This window comes from Myotis daubentonii, chromosome 3, assembly GCF_963259705.1.
Source record: "Myotis daubentonii chromosome 3, mMyoDau2.1, whole genome shotgun sequence".
NCBI classification, from domain to species: domain Eukaryota; kingdom Metazoa; phylum Chordata; class Mammalia; order Chiroptera; family Vespertilionidae; genus Myotis; species Myotis daubentonii.
The window spans coordinates 137,568,823-137,580,466 of record NC_081842.1 but is presented as its reverse complement, the minus strand read 5'-3'; the positions used below and the strand labels follow the sequence as shown (position 1 = coordinate 137,580,466).

At 43.0% G+C, this 11,644-nt stretch overlaps 1 non-coding gene across 1 annotated transcript; it reads right to left on the bottom strand.

The window, feature by feature from the left end:
- Window positions 1–363: 363 nt before the first annotated feature.
- On the bottom strand, window positions 364–466 carry LOC132232017 (U6 spliceosomal RNA). Its single transcript, XR_009452181.1, has one exon. It is a non-coding gene; the product is annotated as a U6 spliceosomal RNA (small nuclear RNA).
- Between the last annotated feature and the right edge of the window lie 11,178 nt (window positions 467–11,644).

The window sequence follows — 11,644 nt, the reverse complement described above, 5'->3', positions numbered from 1 at the left end:
ATGTTTCAAACTGCAGGCTCAGAGGCCGGCAAGGCAGGCGGGGAACGTTGGAGTCCTCTGTCACTGAAGCTAGCAAGCCTCATGTTAGTTTCAAGCTGCCTGGCTGCCAGCCGCCATCTTGGCTGGCAGTTAATTTGCATTTCACCCTGATTAGCCAATGGGAAGGGTAGCAGACGTACGCTAATTACCATGTTTCTCTTTTATTAGATAGGATGTTCTTTATTATCCATAATGAGTGAGATCATGTGGTATTTTTCTTTCACTTCCTGGCTTATTTCACTTAGCATAATGCTCTCCAGTTCCATCCATGCTGCTGCAAATGGTAAGAATTCCTTCTTTTTTATAGCAGCGTAGTATTTCTTAAAAAATATGGAACGCTTCACAAATTTGCGTGTCATCCTTGCGCAGGGGCCATGCTAATCTTCTCTGTATCATTCCAATCTTAGTATATGTGCTGCCAAAGCAAGCATGGGACATTATTTTTTAGAGGTCAGTGTCTTTTATTCATAGAAATATAGCTGATGAATGACTTGTAAAACATGTATTTGAAATAGCAGATCCTAGAGGTCATCTCATGTTATAGGAACTTATAAAGGTGTCTTGTTTGTTGAGAAGGGCAGAGTGCTGTTATAATATCTATCATGATGGGAGGCCATCAAGAAATATTTTAGTAAAAAAATAATAGCTATTGATATCCTCCCCCCTTCCTTTAGAGGTATTTAAAAAATATCCCTCTTCTCCTTGCTTTAGGTATATTTTTAAGTAAATATGGAGATGAGCCAGTGCCCTATAGAATTTCCTAAAATCACATGACTTTTCACTCCTGGTATTGAAAATATTTTATTTCTTTACATAATATTTTAAACAATATCCCATTTAAAAAGTGATGGATGTTCATTAGCAAATTAGAAAGTATACAAAACCACAAAAAATAAAAATAGTTCATAATGATGATTAAGTTGTCATATATTATCTTATTTCCTTTGAGGTTGATAGAGCCTTTATTGGATAAACATACACTTGTTATTGTCACTGGAGATTATGGAATTTTCATGAATGTGTTCTGAGAAACAGGTGTCTTGATTCCTTCTGTAGTGCTGAAATCTTCTATGAGTCAATTAACAGTAGCATTTATTCTTTTTGTTCAGTGGTCAAACATCAACAGTTCTAGTGGTATGCATCTTAAGGTGTCTGAGAAGTCAATGTTCTCAACCATGGAGCTGGTTAACTAATAATAGTTGAAATATCAAATTTTTCAATAATTTACTTTGTTGATAAATTAAAATGCATTTCAGAACCCATAATAATGCTGTTCTTATATTCTTGCATTTTAATATATTTTCTTGAGTGGGAGAGGATGGGCTGGGTATACATCTGGCCCACAGACATGCCTAGGGGGCCATATTGGTGTGAACATCATCTGGTTATGAGCTGGGTCATGGGAAACCACAGAGTTGGGTCATAAGAAACCACAGAGGCCTGCCATGAGAAGTCAAGCCTACTCATGCCTTCAGAGGATATGGTTGGTTTCCATTGGAGAGTGACCTACTGGACCAGTGGTGAGTAGAGAAAGGCAGTGGCAGTGAAGTATGGGTCTATGGACTTTAATCCCACTTTAATAATCTGAGTTTCAGAAGTTGAGACTCAGTTGAGATTATTACATATATAATTGCCATGTGAAGTGGATGTATGTAAGCTATATTCAGACATTGGTTATCCACTGAATCAGAAAATTTTAACAAGAAAACAGAAGAGAAGCCTCCTTCAGAGAAAATAGCTGAAAATTGTCCTTTTAATACATCTAGCCATTTCTGACAGGAGGCAAAAGCTGGCATTTAGTTTTTGGCATCACCTACATTCAACAGAAAGGGTCACCCTTGCAGGTTGCCGGGGCTTTCTTTTCCTAGCTCCATAGCTTTGATTGATTCATTCATTCTCTCTCTCTGACTTTCACAGAATCAACTTCTTTGTAGTGGTTTTGTGGATGTTTTTAGTCCTGTGTGTGTGTGTGTGTGTGTGTGTGTGTGTGTGTGCTTTGTTTTTGTGGAGAATGGCTATGGTAGAACTAAAACTCTCTTCCACGAACTGGGAAATTTGTACTTAACTTGAGAACTTTAAGCTTGACCATTCCTTAATTTTTCTGAACATGGGAGAACCTGGCAGTCACCTAACTGTAATTTGCAGATGCAAAGATGAGATGGCACCATTAGTGTGTTGGGGAAGGAATCAACAGCCTTTATCTTTACCACAGAGTCTTTTCCAGCTTTCTTTCCATGGGCCCCGGCAGATGCCATTCTAATTTAAACTGTCCCTTGCAGTTTATCAGCAGTGAGAAGGAACGTTGAAATTCTTGATTTGGACAGTTCTTTTTTTTTTTTTTAAATATATTTTATTGATTTTTTACAGAGAGGAAGGGAGAGAGATAGAGAGTTAGAAACATCGATGAGAGAGAAACATCGATCAGCTGCCTCCTGCACATCTCCCACTGGGGATGTGCCCGCAACCCAGGTACATGCCCTTGACCAGAATCGAACCTGGGACCTTTCAGTCCGCAGGCCGACGCTCTATCCACTGAGCCAAACCGGTTTCGGCATGGACAGTTCTTATGCAGTGTTTATTTTTGCCTAATGACTTATGAGGAACTATAGAGGAAATCATGCTAACACAATGAGCATAGCATAGAGGGCTGGGCTGGAAGGAAGTCAAACTTTGAGTGTGAGCTCTGTCCTAGAGGCTGTGAAGATGAAATTATGAATCTGGGTAAGACAGATTCCCTGCACCAAAGGGCAGGGAGTTGGGGAGGTGGTGAGTACCCTCGTACAGGAAAGCAGTTTGCACAGAGCAGGGGCCCAAATCCACTAAGTCTGTAAGGAGAAGAGAAGGCCTAGGAGTTCCTGTGGCAATGAGGATTGATCACATGCTTACACAGGGAGTTAGCAGGCACAGAACATTGAGTCTGCAGCTGAGTAACTGAGGCTATACTGGGAAGATCGTGCTTCCTTTCACTCCAAAGTGCCTTGACTGGTCTCGTGGGGATGTCCCTCTCCTTCTCTGCTTCAACCTCCTGCAAACGTTCTTATCTCTTCTGCACCTCACAAGTATGCTTCATTGTGCCTTCTAGGTTTCCCAGCTTCTGCTTATTGCCTCTTCTTGTGATGGCTCCTGGCTTACTTGCTGTGACACCAGTTGCTTCCACTGTTGCTGCTGGCTGTGACCGACTCTTCAAACCCAGCTTCCTGAGAGAAGCTCTGATGGGACCTGATTGATTACTACACAGTGTAACCGTTCCCCCTTTGGCAGAGTTTTCTGGCCCATGGCCCCACCTCATTAGAGGCCACTGGCCAACTCTTGTTTGACTCAGGTGGGAGGGAGACAGAACCCTGCTATATTATAGTGGCCTTTGAACAAAAAATTGACTGAAGTGAGACTATTCCTCAGAGAAAGGCTCTGAGACATCATAAAGGAAGACCTTTGTGCTGAACACTTGTGTCTACAAGTTTTTGCTGAACTGTTCCACGTAATGGAGGGAAGAAGATTCAACTTCCTAGGGGAAATCCTGGGGAGATGAAGAGCCTGGGTGCTAGTTCAGAGGAGGCAGAGGAAGAGGATCTTCTTCCCCCAACATTGTAGGGTTGACAAGAGAACCTTAAGAATTAAAATCATGAATTCTTTTTTTTTAAAAAATATTTTATTGATTTTTTACAGAGAGGAAGGGATAGGGATAGAGAGTTAGAAACATCGATGAGAGAGAAACATCAATCAGCTGCCTCCTGCACACTCCCTAATGGGGATGTGCCTGCAACCAAGGTACATGCCCTTGACCGGAATCAAACCTGGGACCTTTGAGTCGGCAGGCCAATGCTCTATCCACTGAGCCAAACCGGTTAGGGCAAAATCATGAATTCTTAACTTGTCCTTTGTAGGGAGGCACAGGACAGGAGCTGGCCGAAGGCAACATCCCCTGGCTCGACTTTTCCAAACAAGTCTGAGCCCCCAGGTGTTTACTGGAATCTTTATGTTTAGTCCTTAGATGTCCTTGCTTAAAGGACACTGCAGACACATATGTCTTCTCAAGGATACTTACCCTGCTGATAGGATCTAAAAGTTAATTTTAGTTCAAGCTGTTGTTACAATAAAAGACTAAGGAGGCAGGCGAACAGGGCTGTTGGTTCCTATAGCCAAGCAGTCCCTTAGCCCCTCTTTCACAGAAATGTTTGTCTGAGTAATCATTCATCCATTGCTCTGGGTCTGCTGGTCAGCACCAGCAGTCCTTCATGTAAATCTTCCTCTTGTTCCCCTCTCTATAGTACTTATTAATTGTTTTGCAGCAGTAGTGTTAAATATAGGGGTGTGGGGGGGTCAATATGATGTGGCTCAGAAACAATATGTGAAGGTGTGAGAACCAGCAGCAGAGGGGATTGTCTCCCAAACTGGCTGAAATTGCAGGGAAGACTTTGGACATTAGTGGCCTAGAATTGGGTGGCCTATAGGTTACCTGAATCTTTAAGTGACAGGGTGGTCTTACTTAACTTACAGATGTCATAGGAAGGGCAGTGTTTGGGTGTAAACATGGGGTCCAATACCAAAGCTGCAGCACAAATGAATGTTTGATCCAAATGAGAGGAAAAACTGGGAGACTGGTGTGAAGGGGGCCAAGACAGAACTTCCAGTGGATACACAGGCAGAGCCACAAGGGCTCCTGAGCTGATGGAATAAGGGTCAGAACTCCCTGTGTAGGGATGGCTTTGCCAGTGGGTGGAAAGCATGCTTTGGGCCACTACTGTGACTGGGAAAAGGAAACCTAGAATGATGGAAGGAGAACCAGATACCAATCTCAACACAAGTCCCTTCCTAGCAGAGCTGGCTCTGGTAGACGTGATAAAATGCCTAAGAAAATGCTCTGCAAACCCCTGTCCTTCCATTCTCTCTTTTGGTTCAGTGTCTTCACTTCCCTTCCCCGCTTGGCCCTCTGTGAGAGATGAACCATTCTCGGAGAAGGCTTTGTTAAAACCCAGGCTTGATACATGCCATGAGGATGAATAAATGAGCATGAAGGAGGTAAGCTGTGGAGTTGAGACTGCATTGGCATTGGTCACCTGCCTCCTCTTAGCTGTAATAGAAGTCATGCAGCTTAAAAACTCTGACTGCTGATTTGAAAATTTACCACATGCAGGTAATAAAAGCTATCAGGAAGGAATAAGAAAAGAAGGGGAAGGGACAGAAAGCAAGTGCCTGGAAACACATGTAGAAGAGGTTTGGATGCTGAAAATGAGGATGATTAAAACTCTAATTGTTCACCTTCACCAGAGTGGCGCTCAGATGTCTAGATTTCCCGTGTGTGTGTACAGGGAGGGACACAGAGGCACAGGGAAGGAAAGGAGGCCTGCAAACTCGCAAGTCCATATTGGTATCATTATTTAAAGAGATGCAGTGACAGGTCACTGCTGGTGGCTTGTTTTGAACCAACCATGGGCAGGAAAATGAGGTCTGGCCACTCACACAGATCTGTCCCCAGTATCTTCCTGCAGCTCCACCATTTGACCATTCCTAGCAAGATGTGGCTACGGACAATGGCCATTCAAAAAGCCAAATGAGGCAGAAGTTAAAAAAAGACTTTCTGCCTGACAGGGGAATTCTCCAGAAAAGAAGGCATTGCCTCATCTTTTCCTATTAACCTTTGCACAAGGTCTTTTTCCTCACTTGGAGTCTTTCATCAGATTAAAGTCCTTTTCTAGATTTTCAGCTCTCTTAGGGATTTTCTTAGGGACCACGTAGTGGTTCAAATTTTAATGGAAAGATGGTAGATGGGACTTAGCATCCTTTATCCTGAGGCTGAGGTCAGGGCTGTGATCTCTCCTGTTCATTTTGTTGAGGAAGAAAAGAATGCAGGGAAGGAGAGAGAGGGGCAGAGGGAGGCAGGAAAGAAGAAAGGAAGAAAGAAGCTAATGCCAAATAGACATGATGCATTTTAGAAAGACAACCTAAGGGTCAGCACTGGTGTTAGCAGACTGGAAGGAATTTGTAGTCTAGAATGGTGAGTTCTAAAATGCAGATGCACAGTCAAAACACTTGGAAGAACTTTAACAGTAATGATGCCTGGCCGCATTGCCAGAGATTTTGATTACATTGGTATATTAGTTTCCTAAGGCTGCCCTAACAAAGTACCATAGAATGAGGGGCTTAGACAGCAGGGGTTTATTATTTCATAGCTCTGGAGGCTGGAAGTCAGAGATCAAGAGGTTGGCAGGATTGGTTTCTCTTGAGGCTTTTCTCCTTGGCTTGCTGATGGCTGTCTTTTCCCTATATCTTCCCATAGTATTTCCTCTGTACTTGTCTGTGTCCTAATCTCCTCTTCTCATAAGGACATCAGTCATGATTGGATTAGGTCCCATCCTAATGATTTATTTTTACCTTAATTACTTCTTTAAAGACCCCATCTAAATATGGTCACATTCTGAGGTCCTGGGGGGTAGGGCTTCAACATATGCATTTGGGGAAACACAGGCAACCATCACAATTGGTGTGGGTATCAGCACTTTTACAGTCTCCCCTGGAGACTCCAATTGCAGCTGAGGTTGAGAATCACTATTTCACATGGGTCTCTCCTAGTGTCCAGAAACAGCTGTCTGGAATATAATCCCTGGACTGTAGAGTTTTGTGTTTTAGTTTTGTTTTGTTTTTACTTTGTAAAAGTGTTGGGAACTTGTGTGGAAAAGGCTGCTGTCAGCAGAATAACATGAAGAGCTTTTGATATCAAACAAGGTGGCCATGGGTGGGGGCGGGGAGCTCTGATTCACACACTGGGGTGTAGTAGCAGGGTGCTTAGTACACTTGAGGAGAGCAAGCTCTGAGGACAGTCAGCATCTTTTACTCCATTGCTGCATTTCTTAAGCTTTGTGATCTGCAGCTTGCTTTCCTAAATTGACCTACCCCCTAGGAAGGGAGCGCCCTGTGAAGGCAGCTGGTCTCAGTTCCTGGGCCAGGAATACAGTAGAACCTTACATAACCTTGCAATTGAGCTCTGGAAAAAAATGCCTGCCTCATGTGAAAATGCTTAATGAGAGGTGAACAATTAATGGGAGGAGAATGGGGCTCTGTTCCCAGGCTGAGTAGGAGCAAGTGGTGACTGGTGTGTGGGGGCTGAGAGTCATGGTGATGCACATCCTGACTCATCCACAGCTCACCCAGCTCACGACAGGCACACACTGATGTCACAATAGGTCATCTCCTGCCAAGGATTTTGTTTCTATGTGGGTCTTGCCCTGCTGCTCAGTTTTGGCATTTTAAAGGATCACTAAGTTTTTCCTTTTGATAATTTTTTGTGTGAATCTGTCTTTTATTTTTCTTCATATCTGATGGTTGTCTGGTATCACCTCTTACTCCCTGGCCAGATATTCACAAGTAAGAGGAAAAGTTCTTTCACCTTAGGTACTCAGGTTCCTTCTCTACTTTCCTTTGTCCGTAGCTTTCTTATTGAAAAGAATAAACTCGACTGCTATCCATTTCTAGCTTAGAATGCGTATCAGGCACTGGTATAAGGGCTTTAATTGCCATATTTAATCCTCATATAGGACCAGTGGAGTCAGTATGGTTATCATCTCATTTTACAGATGAGAGATTCAAGGCCTAGAGTGGTAAAGACCTACCTGGGAATAGCCAGTGCTGGTAGAGTTGAATTTAAATCTACATCATTCTGATTCCAAATCTTATTCCTAGCCTGTGAATCTGAGCCATGTTGACACATCACTGGTGATCTCATCCAATCACATGGCTTTAAAATCCATCTATATGATGAGGGAATCTCAAATTTGCATCACTAAATAGACCTTCTCCTGAGCTCCAGACTTGGGTAGCCAACTGCTGATCAACAGCTCAAACCTAACGTGCCCCACTTAGAGCTTCAGAGGGCCCTTTCCCTTCATAAGTGTGCTCCCACTTAGTCTTCTCCCCTCTCTGTAAATTTGTCTCCATTCAGTTATTTAGGCCAAAGTGTGGGAGTCGCCCTTGATGTCTCTCTTTCTTTCACAGCCCACATGCAAGTCATCAGCAAATCCTATGGAACTAACGATATCCAGAATCCAACCACCTCTTCCCACCTCCACTGCTATTTCTCTCCTGCTGTCTATTCTCAACACAGCTGCCAGAATGACTCAGCTAATGTCACCCCCTGTTCAAAATCTTTGGTGACTTCCTGTCTCAGCCAGAGGGTGTCAGTTATTGTCATTGCCTCTCAACTCCAAATCCATCCTTCCATACTTGATCTTACATTGCTGGGGCCAAACCCCTGAAAACCGCTGTTCTTTGTCAGCTGGCCCCTGTAGGGCTCAGCCAGTAGGGGGTGCTAGAGGGAGAGTATACCTCTGGAGAAGGAGAGATAGAAACATCCATTGGGTGCCTCCTCCATGCCCCACATTGGTGATTGAGTTTATAACTGGATCATGTGCCCTGACCTGGAATAGAACAGGCAACCTCCTGGTTCATGGAGTTGATGCTCAACCACTAAGCTACACTAGCCAGGCTAATAAATATTTCTTTATATTAAATTAGTTCTGTAGAAATAACTGGTGTGGCTTCTGTCTCTCAACTGGGCCCTGACTGATATTCTGATTCAAAGCCAAAGTCCTTGAAATGGCTGGAAGAGCCTTACTATTATTAATTCTAATAATAGCAATAACAATAGCAATTCTGCATAGCTTCTCCTCTACCTCCTTAGGGGCTCTCTGAAATGTCACTGTCACCATCTGATAGTCTAAGTATTTACCTGTTTACTTATTAATTGTCTATCTCCTCCTGACTAGAATATAAGATCCAAGAGAGCAGAGACTTTTTATACATCAATGATTGCTATACCCCTAGACTTTAGAACATTTGCCTTGTACCTAGTAAATGTTTTATAATTTTTTGCTTGAATAAATAAATTAATTGAGGTTCTAGGCTCTCAAAACTAAGTCTATGTGCCCTGAGCCTGGGTAGCTCTGATGTCATGCCTCAGAGGATGCTGGCTTCATAGGAAAATGACTATAGGCTCTTTCTGCACTAGTTTTTGAGGGAGAGCAGGATTGGCAGTGTTGGCACCCACAGTGCACATGGGATTTTCTCTTTTACTCTCTTTTATCCCAATTGCTATTGCTAGATATGACACACACACAGAGACACACACACACACTCACAAACACACATACACAACTACAACAAAATTTAAAAGCTGCTGAGTCTATGGTATCTGAACTTTACCCTATTTTCTACTCTGACTGGCTTTTAAACTAATAGACACTGAGGGGCTGCCTTACTAGAATATGATCTTGAGAGCTTTATGGAGCATTCTAAGTGGTCACCAGCTCCTATGAGCTTAATTTATAATGAAGGAACTTGGGAATGTTGGTTGTTGGCTTTTCGTTGTCATCTGTATATGGACTGTTTGTAGGTTGCCATACCTCACTTCTAAGATGGAGCCTACCTCCCTAATCCAGGAGGGCTAACAACATTTTCAGAACAGGAAATGTCAAGAGAATTTCTTAACATTAGCAATTAGTAGAGGCCCAACTTTACAGGGGTGAAGGTTGAATCAACCCTAAATCCAGCATATTATAGGCTACACCCTGCCTGCTGAATTGTGGGTAAACTCCCTGGTTTACAAAGGCAACTGCTGGGTCTCGCTGCTGTGATTCATCTGCTCAGTCTTGTTTGTCTTGGATTTTAGCCACCCGGGTTTCAGAAGGTGCTGAGCTGGCCACTGTTCCTGGCCTCAGAACACAGGTGTGATTGGTGCCATATTAAATGCTAGTGGCAATTATGGTTGCTGATTGGAAAGGAAGCTGAACATACTGGCTTTCATCAGGTCGGCTTTCCTTGGCCACAACCAACTTTCCATCTGGGCAAATGAGGACTGAGTTCTTGATTCAGACAGACTCTTTCAAGGTGCTGTGTTTCTGGGTTTGGATAACCAATCAAGACAACCCTGTGAAGTGGGTGTTGTCTACTCCATCACTGAACTTGGTGTCCTGGGAAAGGAGATTCTTAAGCACAAAGCCCCTCCCTCTAAGGGTTTAAAGTTGGCTCACTTTGGGCTCAATACTTTGTTCAGTGTAGAGCTACTACTGCCTTAGTTTACTGTGACATATTTGAAACAAACAAACAAAAGATCTGAGTTCTATTTAAACTTTTGAAATGTAGGTTGGAGGTAATTAATAAGCACCTTCAGAATACTTGGCACTGTGCTGGGTACAATGAGAAATGCAAGCCAAAGACTTGTTACTGTCCTTAGGAAACTCCCAGTCTATTTAGGGAAATATGAGGTACAGACACAATAAAGAATATTATGCTAAGTGAAATAAGCCAGTCAGAGAAAGACAAGTATCGTATGATCTCATTTATATGCGGAATCTAATGAACAAAATAAACTGATGAACAAAGTAGAGCCAGAGACATAGCCGCATGGAACAGACTATTGAATCTCAGAGGGAAGGTGGGGTGGGTGGGAAGAGATTAATTTATATGCATATGTGCATAACCCATGGACACAGACAATAGTGTGATGAAGGCCTGGGGGGGGCGGGTAGGGAGGGGAAGTAGGGTGGAGGGGGTCAATGGGGAAAAAGGGGGACATTTGTAATACTTTCAATGATAAAGACAAATTTTAAAAATGTCTGTATAGACAGGAGTCTTATAGAAACTCAGAGAAAGAACAGATAATCGTGGACCTGTGTTTGCTGGAGAAGGGTCATTGGAATTTGAAGTGGCCTTGGGAAGACTGTGGATTTCCATTGATAAGGAAAAAGGGAAAGAACCATAAAGCTGGGGAACCTGAGCAGGGACTTGGTGGCAAGATTATGTGCAGCGTCCATGGCCATTACAAGTAGATGAGCTCTCTCCCAGGGAGTCATTAGAGAGGAAGCTAAGCAGATGGGAAAGGACAGAGCATTGGAGAACACCCAATCTGGTTGGGTAGACAGGATATGTGCATAAAAGATAAGTCAGACTGTTGTTTTGAAATTAAAGTATTTTTAAAAGATTCAAAGTAAAAAAAAAAAAAAAGATAAGAAAGACTTGGCAATTGGACCTTAAAAGGCAAATGAAATTTATAAACAAGGAGTGCTTCAGGACTTCAGGGAGGGAGGAAACACCCCACGCAGGCTTTCCGAGGGGAATAGGTACCTTCTAGGAAAGGGAAGAGGGAGGAGGAGAAGCAGAAGGAAGATGTATGGTAGGTAAAGTGAGGGCTCAAGGACAAAACTAACTCTAGTATGTCTCTGGTTACTTGGTGCAGAAGGAGATAGGTATTTGGCCAGGATTAAAGTCGACATGAAAAGGTTTGTACCAGTTACACTGGGGAAAGGAGCCAGGAAGTGGATGAGAGACAAATAGCAGGATTAGATTTAGTTTGGAAACCCAGCTCTATCATTTCTTATTTGTGAGATGTTGTACAACTTGCTCAACCTTCCACTCTTTAAAAAAAAAAGCACAATTTTTTAAAACTTGATTTCAGAGAGGGAGAGGGAGAGGGAGAGGGAGAGGGAGAGGGAGAGGGAGAGGGAGAGGGAGAGGGAGAGGGAGAGGGAGAGGGAGAGGGAGAGGGATAGGGAGAGGGAGAGGGAGAGGGAGAGAGAATAAAGAAACATCAATAATGAGAGAGAATCACTGAATG